General features: G+C 41.2%; 1 long non-coding RNA gene across 2 annotated transcripts in view; it reads left to right on the forward strand.

The window, feature by feature from the left end:
* LOC142783846 (uncharacterized) overlaps window positions 1–11,948 on the forward strand; it is a 577,947-nt gene extending 565,999 nt beyond the window's left edge. Inside the window, exons 3-4 of one of the 2 annotated variants that reach the window (XR_012888515.1) lie at window positions 559–772; window positions 11,814–11,948. This is a non-coding gene — a long non-coding RNA (uncharacterized LOC142783846). Of the gene's footprint in view, window positions 1–558; window positions 3,774–11,813 lie in introns of those variants that run through there. The other variant, XR_012888514.1, reaches the window with a different exon arrangement.
* Window positions 11,949–16,690: the final 4,742 nt, after the last annotated feature.

Consider the following 16,690-nt stretch of genomic DNA (forward strand, 5'->3'; position numbering starts at 1 on the left):
ATTTTGCTGCTCCTAAAATTGCTCCAAGTTGTATTTCGGCTGTTGCACCGCTGTTGTATTTAAACAGTAGCTTTCAGTGACACTGTGTTCAATAAGCAAACAAGTTGGTATTCGGATATTCTTTTCGCATTTTTTCTGGTGCCCCCGTAATCTAACATGCACCTACCAGTCTGACCAATATAACTCTTGGCGCATGACTGAGGAATCTTGTACACTACTCCTGTAACATAAGGAATGGAGGAGCTTCGGTGTTTCTGACCACATTCATTTTTATTTTTGGTTTTGCCTTTGGCCTCGAGCTTAACAAGTGTGCAAGTGCTGCCCAGCTTCTTGAGAGCCGTACATACCACTGCCGCATCATATCTGGATGCGACACTCTTAATTGTGCGCCATCTTGTGAACAAGTTTAACAAGTGTTGTGTATTTTCATGTACTAATAAGAGCTTGTATCAATAAAAAATTTGAACGTAGGGCAGCATGCTAAAGCGGCTTTCATAATTTTTCTCACAGACTTCGCATTTGCTGAAATGTTTGATCCATCTCGCCACCTTTTCGCAGGATCTAGTGACCACATAATTTGGAAACCCTGCTGTTGGAAACCTCTGGATCTAAGCATAAGCACTGCTCAATACCTTGTGCACACATGACTTGCACACAGCCTCCTGTACCAAAGATGCAGCCAATCCATCTTTGATCACTTTGGAATAAGCTTATGTGTAAGGCAAAAGAGGATGTTGTGACCTGGGCCTGTACTGCCAACACACATGCATTGGTAAGGAGTGAGACAGCTGCTCACATTGCGCATTTATGATACATTTCCATTTTTTTGTGCCAAGCTGCTCTAAAAGCATAGTAGGTAATCGAGAAAATTGTACCGAACTGCTCCGAAACAGCCTCGAAAGCTAGAATTTTGATGAAGACCTCAGCTTCAGTGGGGAAAAAGGGCGAATTTGACCATTAAGACGCACACAATTGTGTTTTTTTTTCACTGTCCATCTTTCTAGTAACAAAGGCTCCCATGGTGCCGCCATAGTCTTTAAACTTTAGAAAATATGCGTGACCCCACAAAAGTTTGCTGCCGTGCATCGAGCATGCTGCTTCTACTAGCAAGGCTATGTGTTCTAGCACCACTGTCAGCTGGCGAAAACCACCGAGTTGGGTGGCAAGCATAGCGGGTTTGACTCTCCGGTTCTCTGTCGGGCCTAGCGGGTTCCTCCAGGCATTGTGGCTTTCATGTTGACGCTGCTGCATGCGGTCACCTACGAGTACGTGTTTGCTGTGAGCGAGTACCTGTAAACGTGAAGTTATTTTTTCTCTGCATCCAACGCGTCTCCCGGTTGCTCTGGCACGTGCAAATGGGTTCTCAAAATGGGTTCTGTGAGCGGCAGAATGTGCGCAACCTATTCCCGGTTCACACCCATTAGCTACTAATTTGTTTAGACAGGCGAGTTCTCATTGCATTTTGCATTTTAAAAAAAGCCATCGCAAATGAAATCCGCACATCAGTGTCTGCAGGTAGAGAAAAACACTTAGTTACATGCGAAGCCGCGATGACAAAACGAGTGTTCAAACAATTGTAAACGATATTAATGGGCACCTTGGTGCTTTATTCGTGACTCATTACGCGTTGGCAATCACTTGGCAAAGTTTTCATTAATGGCGATTCGCGACTGCTTCGTTTTGTAATCGAAACTCGCAACAAGTGCTTAAAGAGATGGCGCTGCATGCGTGCCGGCCCTGGGCTACACAAGCTTTTGGCTTATCTCAATCAGTGTTTCAGTCAGCGGCAGTGTGACTTCGTTTTCTTTCTTTTGTTCTTTTTTTGCAATAAAACCTGCCTCTCTATGATCAGCGGTTTGTTTGCATGGACAGGGATTTTTTCACCTGTGGTGCGCGAGCACTTTACGCGTGTCAAGGAGCGGCGCAGGCAGCAATCCCAAGTCGATGTATTGTTGGGTGTTCTTCATCGACAGTGATGACCTATAGATATTGGAAAAATATAAAACTGGCCAACTTGTGCTCTAATACTAGTGCGTGGTTGCTCATGTGGAGAGGCGTTATCAGTATCACTCGCTTATCACTTAGTGCCATATGCACGTGCTTACGAGATAGTCTATGCGGCGAAATTTCTTGGCTCTCGCGTTGCACTCTTGGAGGTGGTCGTGCGTGAGGTGGCCGCGAATGGCAGTGCAGCATGCTTTTATTTGTTAAAAGCTCCTGACACTATCATGTCAGGCTTTTTTTTATGCGAACGACCACTGTTACGTCGCTAAGAATCTTGTGCAATCTCAAATTTTTAATTTCTTTTTGAGTGTGATGAGTGTTTTTTATTCTTTCCGCAGAACCTAGCTTTCAACAACACCTGTTTTGGATAATATTTCATGTGTTACGAGGGTTAGGTCACGTGTGTGTTATGTAAAAAAGTAGTGCAGTTCATACCTAGCGATAATCTGTTCAAAAACTTCCTTAAAAATCTGTTTCAGTGGAATATGTATTATAAGCCAATTAAAAAATGCCCTGGTGCCCCCACATTGCTAAACATAGGTATTTTTAAGCTCCCAGGCAACTTAATAAAGGCTGCTAACTGCTCCAATATTGAAATTTTACTGCTGCAAAAACTGCTCCCAATTTAGTTTCAGCCTTCTCACCCCAGTTTGAGTAAGGCGTTAGCCTTAGGTCTAAAAACTGAAGGTTTAATTCCTGCAGCAGTTCTGTCATAAAGTGAAGTACGCTTTCATTCTCTCTAAAGGGACAATAAAGAGCAAAAGAATTTTTCGCATATTAGTAAGTGTAGTTTCACTATCCCAAAACACCTCTTTTGCTGCGACATGTTGCTCGGCAATGGAGAAAACATGCAAGAAGAAACTTTGGGTGGAGATTACACTGAGATGCCGTGCCAAACTCAGTGACGTACGAAATATTGAAGGCGTCTACTAGGCGAGTCCCACATAGCTTCTACTCAATAAAAATGAAGTACATTGTGTTCAGTGGGTGCTAGACCTAGCATACGATGGTTGGAAAATTTTATTGAGCCAATGCCGTGAAAATACGAAAAAGAAATTTTGAAATTCGCTACGTGATGCCCAAAGGCAGGGGTGCAACAGCTGCGCTGATTGCGCCAATTTGATGAAATTCCTCATTTGTGCGCCGAGCTGTGCGGAAACCATGAAATTTGCCGAAATTGCGCCACGCTGTGCCAAAATGCCCGACCTGCCTCAAAATTTTCTCATTTGCCCTAAGTTCAGCGAGAAATGGAGATCACTTTAGCCACTTGTAGTTTGCATGATCAATCTATGCGGGCAGACCCTAACCCTAAACCGCAACGTAAGATAGCTGCTCATTAGGTCAAGACACTCGCAAAACTCGATCGACCAAATAAAGTAACAACGCCGCGTGCCTGTCGGTCTGCTGACCACAACAGATATTTACCGGCAGGACAACGCAACTACAACACAAAAGATGTGTTGCTGTAGTCAGCAACACTTCGTTGGAAATATGAATTTTCTTGTCAGCAATTGCGGCCATGGCATGTTAGGAATCACTAGGAACTAAAGCTGCAAGTGTACAAACTCTCAGCGTATCGAGCTTGCACACTACCAGCTTCATGCCGGGACCACGTCAGTTGCCATAGCAACGCCACATGCGATAGATATCCAGTGCCATTGCGAGGCTAACTGGCGCGTGCCATTATTACTTTATCTGGTCAAACGCGCCTTGCAAGCAAGCCAAAAAAGTTGTGCCGTAAGCCTAACCTCTTCATGAAAAAGAATTGAAGGGGGGGGGGGGGGGGGGGGGGGTTGTGGTTTAAAAAATTTTTTGGTATTGTTCTAACCTGTGCAGAAACACCGCTTAAGCCACCTTCGCTATAGTACATGGGTGGCCTGCGGAAAAGCGTTATGATATTTAGAAGGGGCTTACAGTTGTAGTCTCTAGACACTGCACAGTTTCTTCAATGACTGATGTATGTATATGCCACATATTTGTGAGAACTAATGTGCTCGCTCATGCCTTAAAAAGTTAGTGGTAGAACTTTCGGGAGTACAATATGACACCTCTGCAGTTGCAAAAATCAGTTTTTTTTTTCCAGTTTTACGAATTTTATGGTCACCGTCTTGGGAAATCCACATCTCAATTCTCAAACAATTTGACAGGCCTGGTGACTTGTAATGTGGACCTCATCATTGTTTCTTGAGTGGGGTGATTAAAAAATACTACTTTATTAAAATAGCAGTGCTCATGTTCACCGTGCATGATTTAGGGAATGTCAAATGGCTTGCACACACACACACACACACACACACATATATATATATATATATATATATATATATATATATATATATATATATATATATAATTAGGATTACAGGAGCACACTTACGAAAATTTGATAATTGTTTACTCCACGTTTCGGCCGTGCCACGGCCGAAACGTGGAGTAAACAATTATCAAATTTTCGTAAGTGTGCTCCTTTATTCCTAATTATATTTGCATCGGACCCACAGAATTTCTTTTTTTGAATCATATATATACATAAATATATATATATATATATATATATATATATATATATATATATATAGATATATATATATATATATATATATATATATATATATATATATATATATAAGGGAGAGAAGTGTATACCTAAGGGCTCGTATTTCCGTGTTTTTAACACAATATTAATGAGATATAACAGACAGTAATGCCAAGGAATGTTCATCCACTTTTCTTTCTTCTTTCTTCTTATCTACATTCCATTGGTTCTAATAACTTCCCCTGTACATTCCTTGGCATTACTGTCTGTTATATCTCATATATATATATATATATATATATATATATATATATATATATATATATATATATATATATATATATATATATATATATATACACACCAAAAACAAAAGTGATGCTCGGTCCGGGGAAGATTATTCGTATAGGGAAGAAGACGCACGTACGAAGTGATTTTATTGACGTTTCGGCCGTGGGTCCGGCCTTGATCATATATATATATATATATATATATTTGAATCTGAGCCTTCTTTCTCAAGCTGCTCAAAATTCTCTCTTTCGTGGTAAAAAAATGAATGTTTTTTCACTTGTAACCTGCTCCGAGTTTTAGTGCTTCAATAGTCACATTTTACTGCTCCGAAAATTGCTCCGAAAATTGCTCCAAATTCTAGTTCGGCTGTTGCACCCCTGGAAAATGTTTAAGCACGAAATTTAACATTAAAATTTTGACATTGATTTTTATTCATTAGTAATGAAATGATGACAGTGAAACTCTTAGCATTAGAGTTCTCAGACCACGGGTTGTTAATCTAAGTCAAGTCATTGTTTCTCTTTATTGTCCCGAGTATATCTACCTGCGGCCAAGCTGAAGGCGCACGCTCGCTTTTTTTACGGCCTGTGCATAGGAAGGAGGCTGTGCTTCTACCTATCGCTGCAATCTCGTTCCAAACTATATCGCCGCCGTCCATTGGAAAAAAAGGCTAGCGCACTCAAATAATGTTCAGGTTCATTCTTCTGTCGCACTTCCTGGTGGTACCAATGCAATAGAAATGTGGTAGGAAGCAGATATGACAACTCTTTCTGATATTTCAAGACAGGAGTAAATTGATAAGTATTCCATTCTGCACGCATGTACCATTCTGCGTCGCGTTCAGAAGGCTCAGCCACATGATCCGTCACTAACTGGCAGACGAAATGACAGACAACGTAATCTTTTTTTTTTCCTGAAAAAAATAGTTTTGGGAACGTTTACTTCGAATTTACGTGCCGGCATCCAGTGCCCATGAAAATGATAAATTTTGCGCATTTCAGTTCAAGGTATCACATTTCGTGTTTATTGAAATAAGTCCTTCAAAAAGGTGAAAGTAAAAGTATAATAGGGATGGTCACTATTTTTCACAAGAAGGTGTGAATAGCACTCGCAATAGCAGGAGTAATAGCAATAGTAATAAGAATGTCAATAAAAATTATAATTGTTCAAATAAAAACACAAAATTTAGGAACATCAAAATAAAAATAAATAACATGAAAGAGCATTAGAGATACAGTTTTGGAAAGTTGTTGTAAAGAAAAAAAACAACCCCAAGCCCACACAATCCCAGATGCAATCTTCAATGCCGATGAAAAAATGTGAAACATTTTCACATTTAATATAGCTCGCCAGAGACGCAAGGGAACAATACAATTACAGAGAATCAGAAAATGTTCTCATTAGAACTAATATATATTCATTGCGCCTGAAGAAAAAAAAAAGCGCTGTTGGCAAAACTCTGTCGTGATGCTTTTAGCTGAAGTAGCGACATTGTTTATAACCGGAAATGCTTTTGTATGGGCTTGTAAACAAAGCCAGATGGCATGTCATTTTGATCCATTAACATTTATACAATTAACTAGAAGAATTCGGAGAAACTTTTCAGAATTAGCGTGGACCCTTCTGCATGACTCTTGTCTACACTTTCCAGGCAGGCCAGTAGCTGGGAATCTTCAATGTATGGCTCAAGAATCAACTGCAATTGTCAAGGATTTTTGTTCGAGGAAGTTATTTCACTGATATGTTTATGAAGGACGCCATAGTGGAAGGCTTTGGGAATTTCCACTATGTGGAGTTTTTTAACGTGCACATAAATGATAAATACAACCACACAAGCCTCAAGCATTTTCGAATTCAGCGAATAGATTGTGTTCGAGCCTTGAAAAAAAGATCTTTCTGCCGTTGCGTGTGCGTATTCATTACCCAATGCATGAGTGCTAAAAAATGCAGGCTGTGCCCAAAGACACCTCTACTACTCTCACTGCTTCCTACAAATGGAAAAGTCATTGATTAGAGAAAGTGGCCGGGTACCGCGTATTTACAATGCAATGCGTATGCGGCAAAAGGCGTTCTGAAGAGTTGGCTCTCGACGCCCTCATGCGGAGTGCGCTGGCACTGTAAAAAACAACTATATATTACTCGCGGCGGCTGCTGAGGCTATAAAGGCACGGAGCGAGCGAGCGCCTATAGACCGGCTGTGATCTATCATCCATTCGGTAATATTGTTCCCTTCACAATTGATCAGGTAATTGTGCATGTACCGAAATACATAGTGCCAAACCATCTGATATTAGTGCCGATTCATCTTGTTGGAATCACCTAAAGGAGTACTGAGACAAATTTTCAATATTTAGGAATTGTTGTTTTATAGAAAATGATTGGGTTCAAGAAGAGAGTTTTGTGTTGCCCGGGAAAGCATCGCATATATTTTTAATACCTCTATCTTTAAAAGACACTTTCAGTTTCGATATCAAGTGGGTGGCTTCTGCTTAACATGACAAGGCAGTGTGACATTGCAGGAACTTGGCAATTTGCTACGTACTAATGGCAGATACGCGATCTGCTCGTGGTTCATATAAACGATGAGTGCATTGTCCCTATTGACCGTGACAGTGATTTCTGTGATTTAGGCTGCACCGAAACTTCCTTTGAAAACCGGGGGGGGGGGGAACCTTGTTGACTCATCACTATATTGTCCACTCCATTGCTTGCCAATACTCTGCAACGAAAACTTTAAAATCAGAGTAATTATCTTCTGCATGCCGGCTGACCATTGTGTGCTAAGTGGTAATACTACTTGCGTACAGAGGAAACTAAATATGTCCCTCTCGCGATGTCTCAAAATTGTCTCGGTACACCTTTAAAAGACACTAAAACTAACATTGTTTTTTTACATATTAGTCAAGTACAATTTCTCAATCCAGGAAACGCTACTTGTGCCACGAAACGATGCTTGGTAAGTGAGAAAAGGCTCGAGAAGAAATATTGGGTGGAGATGCCCCTTTGATCTTTTCACACGAAACCACGCGACATCATGAAATTAAAACGTATGTACTGAGTCTTACGTAAATATTAATTCATCAAAAGTAAGTACACTGTCATCTGTCAGTGTGATGGACCTAAGAAACGAAGTTTCAGAAATATTCATCAAGCCAATGTTGCAAAAATACGATACATTTTCAAAATTTGAGCATCACAAAATTAAAAAATGAAATTCAACCCTAATTTTCTCCACTGATAATGAACTTGTGGCATGAAAAGTCGCGTATGCAGCATGTCAGTCAGTCAGAAGTACGTACTGCGGAAGATTTATCTGCAGATGGCATGTGTTTTGAAGTGGAAGATGCAGAGGATATGAGCCAAGGTGCTGGTGAGCAAGATGTCTTTTGTACTGAAGATACGCCAAGCTCCAATGATAATGAGGGTGGTTTTCCTGCGGAGTTGAGTGGTAATGGTGATCCTGTTGAAGAACCTGATGAAATCGACACTGGTGATGAAAGCAATGGACAGCTGCATGATGCTGATGGAAGTAAAAGTGAAGATACTGAGGATGGTGATTTTGCTAACTTTTTCAAAAAACTAGGCCAGGAAACCCTCCCTCATCAGGCAGCAACCAAAACAGAAGCTTTCTTGCTTGTACTTACACATATAGTTAGTGCAGGCCTCACATGGTCCCAAGGGCAAGGACTCTGACTCTCCTCAATGCTCTCTTCGGGATAAAAGTTGTGCCCTCTACTACCTACTCGCTGAGAAAGCTATGAGGAAGCAGAAATAAAGCATTAAAGGTGCACTTATTCTGCCAAAACTGCCATGAGTACATCGGCTTATCCTGTGAGACCAAAACCAAGTCCAGTGTGATTTGTGCCACCTGTCATGCGGAAAAAAAGCTTCGAGACTTGATGAGCTCTGGGAGCTTTTTTTTATGTTCAACCTGAAGCAGTAGTTGCTTGAGCTTCTGAAACAAGTTGGTAATGCCCTTCATGATAATTTCCTGAAATTGTCATCCGGATCCCAGGTGCCAGGAGTGTTTACGGACATAACAGATGGAAGTCTGTACCGTAGCATAAGAAAACAAATGAAAATGGGGTGGAGTGACATCACACTGTTGTTCAACTGCGATGGGGCCCCTGTGTTTGACTCCAGCAAAAGCACAATCTGGCCAATTTAAGTGTTTATTAACGAAGTGCCTGTTTTGATTCGGTGGCAAAATGTGTTGATCACAGGGCTGTGGTTTGCAAGAGAACATCCTCCCATGGATGTCTTCATGGCACAGTTTGTCTCCGAAATCAACAGCGTTGGAACACTAGTGTGGTCCCATGCTGGAAAAAACATCAGATCGGTGGTACATGCAGTCGCCTGTTTTGTAGACTCCCCAGCAAGGCTGAGTATCCTAAACTGTAAACAGTTCAATAGATACTTTGGATGTAGCTGGTGCTTGCAGCAAGGCCAAATGATTGATGGTAAGTGTTCGACTGTATGGCACATTTTATAAGCTTGTAAAAGTGAGTCACCTTTTTTTTAATTGGATTGACGGTATGCCAAAAAATACTTCTGATATGGTTGTATTTCTCAAGATGCTCTAAATGATGGCTATCACAATAGAGTTTTCTTATACCAATGTTTGCAAAACCACCAGCATAAATTTTAAAAATTTTCATCTTTTGGGCATTTGATTAGCTTTATGATTACTATAGAAAGTTGTTATCCCACCTATGTTACATGTGGTGACAACGAGGGGCGAGATGACCGTACACAGATTGACGTGATACTGAACGGTTTAGCCTCTTATAGCACTGGTTCAGTGTGGGAAACAATGAGGCGACATCACGATACAGAAATCGTAAGCTAACAATGTCGGGCTACAATGAACATAAAACTAGCTTGGGCAATTGTGTTAGTCTATTTAGTTCCCAGAAAAAACATACACATGGCCAAGCAACAAAAGTGTATTGCTTTTTGGGGTGTAATCTTGAATATGCACTAAAAATAAACACTAAACCAGTTAAAATGAACTAATTGCTTTTTAAAAACTATGTTTTCAAGTATTCAGGGCAGATTTATTATTTTAAAAAATAAAGAAATGTCAGTTTTATTTTTGGCAAAACCACAAAGATGCGTCAGTGTCATTGGTGTTTCAATACTGTTTTCATATTGGAGCTGCATTGCCTCAGAGCTTGCTGCTTCAATCTTTTAAGATCCATGTAAACATAACTGTCGATCTGTGAAGGAACTAGACTGACAGCCGTTCATCATTTCAGCTTCTTTTTTGCAGTGGTTGCCTGCGTACATTTATTCTTTTTCTATGGCTTATATTTACTGGTAAAGAAGTTTATTTCTTGTTACCAAATGCCAAAAGTTGTGACAGTGTAGTGGGACAGTGAAAGAACCTTCTGCATCATCGTCATCATTTTTTTAAAATTTTTTATCTGGCTAACAGCCGTTAAAATTGTTTGGAAAACCAGTAACATGTAGAGTAAGAAATTATTCTTGCACTAACGTATCATACCTGGTGGCTTAGAATGTAATCTATCTTGTAATTAATGGATTAAAATGAATCTGACCTATATTTAACCTGCAAGGTAATTTATTTGAAAATTAGGAGTGAAATATCAAACTAAAGGCTGAGTACATGATTGTGCAGCTATATTTAGTTGGTGAGAGTTGAGGAGCCAATACAAACATTCTAAAAAAGCAGATTTTCTTTTGCATTTCATGGTAAATAACTTAAAGGGGCTCAAACTGGCCAGAAGTTGCAATTACATCCTCGTGGGATTGCAAAGACAGAATGCTACATTTGTAGTTTGAATAAAAATTCTATTTTTAAATCACATATCAAAGTCACATAATCGGTACATTCAGCTGGCCGGTGAAAAATTCTTGCTCCTGCTTGAAGGCACCCCAATTGCTGTTCTTGTTTCACTGTAAGACAGCCGATAGAAGTGGCATGGTCTTTGCAGCAACTAGTGCAACCGAAAATCTGTATTGAGGTGTGGCCCACGCACGCGCAGTGAACCATAGCACATGAATCCAAACTGTAGCCAAACAGGCTTGATAAACACAGCATTATGACTGTACTCGTTGGCTTCCTTCAAGTACTGCTGTGTGGGTTGTATTGAACTCACTCGCCTACAACTGTTAGGAGCATGGGTGTGTGTACGACTTAATCGACACTGCAGATTGTAAAATCTGTATCGAGCATCTGTAGAGAGCATCTGCATAATGTGGTCGACACAAGAAGACTGCTTTATTAGTTGCAGAAGGGAACGCTTGGATACGCTGTTGCCAAGTCTCACTTTCTTGATTTCACATAGTGTTATTGTGTTCACTGCCTGCTGCAGCCGTGATAAATGTTTCACTACATTTTTTGAGTATGATTTCATACTCTAACTGGTAAGCTTTTTGTTGCAATCTAGACAGCAGGTGCCACAAAAATTGGTTGTCAGTCCTTTTAAACTTATAACATCTAAGCAACTTTTTAGGGGCAAAAGTACAAAGCTACTACTGTGTTAGATTGTTTGAAATAGTTCAGACCAGATAACAAAAATCTTCATGCTTCTGGCAGCGTAGTGTTATGAATAAAAATATCATGACTAAGATGTGCTATAATTTTCTTACTTGCATGATGAAATCGTTATTAGACACAGAATGGTAGCAAAAAAAACACACACACACACCTGGATAACGACAGATTCACTTTGCCTTGTCAGGAGACATGTGAATCTCTTTTTGCCTCTCCTCGTGGACATATTTCTGTAGTATAGATGTCTGAAATAAACAAATTGAAATTAAAAAAAGTGTGGCGACCATGACTTTTTTAAACTGCTGAAACCATTCATTGCAGTATGTAATAAGCATGACCTTTGATATCACCTTTTATTGCTCTCAGGGAAGTCGTTGTGGAGCAAGCACATTTTTGCGTGCCTGCAAGAGCTTATTAGTACAAGAATCGACCTGATAAAGAGGATAAACATTTTGCTTGCAGGTACCCTGAAGTATCCATTCTCGAACCTTGTTTTGACAGGACACACAGTGGTGTGTTAAAAGCCATGGTGCAAGCAGTCTGCCAAAAGAAAGCAGTTTTCGGCATCAAGGGACCATCAACTCTTGTCAAGCTGCAAGGCTTTGACCTTGTGTGGGGCCTTTTTCCTGAATACATGCATTGCGTGTTGGAAGGCATCACGAAGCAAGTAACCGAAATGTGGCTTTCGGCTATCGATTCTTCTTGTTATATTGGGAGGAACTTGAAGCTGATAGAATCAAGGTTGCGCTTGATAAAGACACCTATCATCTTTTCAAGGTCTGGGCGATCCTTGTCTGATCGTGCATTTTGGAAGGCCACAGAGTGGCGTTGTTGGCTTTTATTTTACAGTCTGCCTTGTGCTGCTGACATACTGCCAACTGTTTATCGCACACATTTTACGCTTCTTGTTAAGGCTGTGTTTGCTTTGCTAAAGAACGTTGTTTTAGAAGCTGAAATTTGTTCTGCTGAAAAGTTTCTGTCATTATTTGTTCAACAAGTGGCCAAGCTCTATGGAAAAAATGCCATGACGTTCAACATACACCAATTATTACACCTTATGAAAGCAACCCGAATGTTTGGCCCTTTATGGAGTACGTCGACATTCCCTTTTGAAGACGGAATTGGCAAGGCACTGCAGCTTGTTTCTTCAGCTAAGTATGTGCCAGTTCAAATCGCTGAACGGTGCATAATGCACCAAGCCTGCCGGACTGTCTCTATGCAGATAGAGGTTTCGCCTAGTCTGATATCTGCCAAGAAGGATTTGGAAAGTAGTTATAGGAGATGCTCTCAAAAATGTGCCCTTGGACTGGCACAGTCATGCGTTCATATGTCAGAGAACTTGAAATGTGTGAATCGCCTAACAGGCTGGAAAAAAACTAGTGGACATTGTGATGTCCACTAGTTGATTGTGTAAACAGTGTGATTGTGATGTAAATACCATATTTATACAAATGTATATTAGACACCTTAATTTTATTATCAATTATTATTGTGAATAGCTTGTTGATGGAGAATGAGCTGATTGGCCTGTAATTTTTCAAGAAGAAAGGAATGTGGGCAGGGTACAATGTGCGAGCATAAGATAAGTGCTGGTCATGGACCTTTGCAGAAATTGACGCGTGCCCTCCTACGGCGGCTGCAAAGCATTATGGGAAACGTAAGCGCCGGCGGAGTGTCGTCTGCTCACGGAAGCGTTGGCTCACCCCGTTTCCCACATTGCGCGTGCGTACGAGGGAATGTCGCGCGTCATAACCCTGCTTCAATCTGCACTCACAGAAGAGGCACCACTGAGAGCAACACATATGCAGTCAGTAAACACTAGTATCCTTGACTTAATAATGACTTGGGAAATCGCTCACGTACCCGCGAAAAGGCCCATTGAATTTAAAAATTTTCTCGGCTTTTGCGGCGAGTCCCTTGTGCTTCTTTGATCGTATTTCCACGTAGCGCAACCTTTTGTCATGTGTTTTATTGTCAGTATGATTGTGCAGCTTCATTATTAGTACTTTATGTCGGGGACTTTCACTCGTGATGTGCTTCCACGTGATACGCAGTGCAAGATCATGCACTTCGTGAATAATAATGTCAAAATTCCACCATTAAAAATGAGTTCGAGCCCCACTATGCTGTGTATATATGAATACTAATTGCCTGTTTCAAATGCTGCATTCCAGAAAGTTTGCACTTGAGACGCTTAGAGTAGTAAAAACCAGCTAACAGTACGTCCATAGAGCAGCAGTATTTGCTTTCAAACGGCGTAAAACATGCTGTCTCTGCGTAGTTCCTGCGTAGTTCCTGTCTCTGCGAAGTTGTGTTCAATTGACGGCGTCGTAGGTATACAGCAAACAATGAATGAAAATTCTCTGTCAAAAGGTATATGTGCAGCCATGTGCCCCATACATATGTCATGCTCGGGGGCCCGAACCTCTGTCAGATCACTTTCTCTGTTTTGTTTACTATCAGTGGCACATATTTAGATACCGATTACTAGAAAATAGGTTGCTCTAAGCCACGTCTCCAACCACCTATCGCGTTTTGTTGTCTGACAAGGTACTTGAGCGCTTTATAAATATTTACACTGTGTACTCAGGATCCAGTCTTTATATATAGATAATAACTGTGATACAAAAATTGGTGATGCATTATGACTATAGTGTTATTGTAAACCAAACTATGAAGGTTAATTGTCACCCAATTTTACTTCAAGAGGCGGTTGTATTTCAATAAAACCTATATTTGATGTGTTTTCAGATACAAGCTTGTTTGCATATGGCGCACTTCACCGACTTAGCGAGAAGTAGCAATCATTGATGACGTGGATGGCTTATCTGTGCACACAGCAGGCTAGTGAAACGTCAAACAGTCCTTGGCAGTTTCTAGACCACTCATAAAGATGTGATGATGAAGGATATAAAAGGCATTCGATGTTTAAGGAGCTATATAGCACAAACATCAAACATGCTCATCGCATGCGAGCAGGGGCTCGCCCAAGAATGTCGCGTCACATAACTGTTTCTTGTTTTTCCAATAAGTATGCATGAGACGACTCAGACAATACTGGTCGCAAGAATGTTTTTCACGAGATATCTTATGGTGTCATCATTTGCTGAAGCATAACCGAGAAGCAAAAACTATATTATGTCGGAATCGGCACACTTATTTTGCTCATTCCGAAGATCAATATCGGTATTATTTCTTAATCTTGACAATAAGTGTCTTTCAGAAATAGCCCACATAAAATATATGTGAAATATGTTCTTTCAATTATATGGCTAACGTTTAGTTCAGGCGCTCTCCCCCCCAACCCTTCATGTCAACATCTTACACTACAGTGAAGAAGACCCTTGCCGGACTAAGTTTCCCGACTGCAGCCTGCTATGTGAGGTGCGTTTGGGATTCTTGTAATGTGGTCTGTGACCATACTAAAACAATCCCAGATGTAAAAAAGTAACACAGATCGGCACAATATCATGTTCTTAAAAGAACAATCGAGGCATTTCACGATGCAATCGTGTATGTCTGTGAGAATGCACCAGACAAGTATTTATTCAACAGATGGCAAAAATCGTATTATGAAGTCTTGGTTTGGACGACCTTTATTAGGCCAGAGGAACCGGCAGCCGACAGCTACGATGAACGAACCAAGATGATGATGGTAGGCGACAACGATGAGGATGCATGAGCAACACATGATAATGATGATGATGTACAGCTGAAGAGGATGGGTATACTAAATGCCCACACTAATTCCCCCCACGTGAAAGCGGCTAGCCTGGCCGCGGCAAGTCAAGGGGACAAAGAACGTCGCATGGAGGGCTTTATACGGGAGACATGGACGACCTCAGTAGTTCAATAACAGCAATCTGCTGGGGGCGTCACGCGATAACTCACTAGCAAAGTCTCTTCAAGAACTGTGCACGGCCCGATAAACCGGGGCTAAAATTTGTCACACAAACCAGGTGTGCGAATAGGCATCAAAAGCAGCACTTCGTCTCCAGGTTGAAAGGATACAGCACGATGCGATTCATCATAAACTAGCTTTCTCTCTTGCTGTCAGGCTTCAGTATTTATACGAGCACGTTGGCGGCACTGTGCGAGTCTTAAATTGTATTCCTCTGAAGAGGATGGAGATGAATTTGCGTGGCAGATAAAGAAAGAGACGTCCAGGAAAGAAGTATGCTTTGGCAAAACCAGCTGTCTGGTCGGCTCCCAAAATCAAGTTATACTTATTAGTGTCTACTTTCTTGTTGATTCTTTTTTTCTCACTATCTAAATCTTTGGTTTCTTTCTTTTTTTTAACATACTGTCTTCACTATACAACTCCCCTCCCCCCCCGCCTTTTTTTTCGTTGTAAGCAATAATGCAGTTATCGTCCATGTGAGGCTATGTTCTCTTGGCCAATCCCTCAGAGTGCGTATGAGCCATGGATTAGAGGCTACAAACAAACAAAGTATGGGAGCGTCCATAAACTAGGTAAAATGGTAAGTAGCCGGTTGTCCGCTGAATGGCCGTATTATAGGCGAAAGTGACGAATGGTAGAACTACATCGCAGTTTTTGTGGTCTGGTTGAATATAGGCGGCGATAATGTCGGCAATTGCGCGGTGGAATCGCTTAGTGAGGCCGTTAGTATGGGGATGATAACTAGAGGCAGTCTTGTGAGTTGTGCCGGAAGTGTGAAAAAGTCCGTTCACTAGTTGTGAAAGGAAGGCCCTTCCACGGTCACTAAGCAATACACGTGGAGCACCATGGCGCAGTATAGTGGCTCGGAGGATGAAATCGGCCATTTCAGAAGCTGAACCGGTAGTGACGGATGCCGTTTCGGCGTAGCGCGTCAAATGGTCAATGGCTGTTACTATCCGACGGTTTCCAGCAGCACTGCCAGAAGGGGGCCACAAAGATCGATGCCTACAACTTCGAATGGTGTGGCTGGGCACGGAAGAGGCTGCAGTGTACCGGCTGATGCAGATGCGGGTAGTTTTCTACATTGGCAGGTAGTGCAGGACCCGACGTACCGAGCTACACTAGTGGTAATGCCTGGCCAATAAAAGCGACTTCGAAGGCGATCGTAGGTTTTCATTTCATTTCATTTTATTACCTTAAAGACCCCATTGAAGGGGTATTACATAAGGGGTTGGTACATATATGAAAACGTGAAAGCCATTTTTTTTTTTTCACAATGAAAGGTAATTTGTTACGGTGTTCAAAAAGGTGGTAGGACAGGTTATGGCGGTGATTTCGTTAGAAATGCCGTTCCAGTCCGTAGCTGCACGAAAAAAGAATGAGGACGAAAAAGTGACGGTGCGCGTATGCGGCCGCTCAACTTGTTGCGGGTGACCAG

Source organism: Rhipicephalus microplus, unplaced genomic scaffold (assembly GCF_043290135.1).
Source record: "Rhipicephalus microplus isolate Deutch F79 unplaced genomic scaffold, USDA_Rmic scaffold_12, whole genome shotgun sequence".
Lineage (NCBI taxonomy): Eukaryota > Metazoa > Arthropoda > Arachnida > Ixodida > Ixodidae > Rhipicephalus > Rhipicephalus microplus.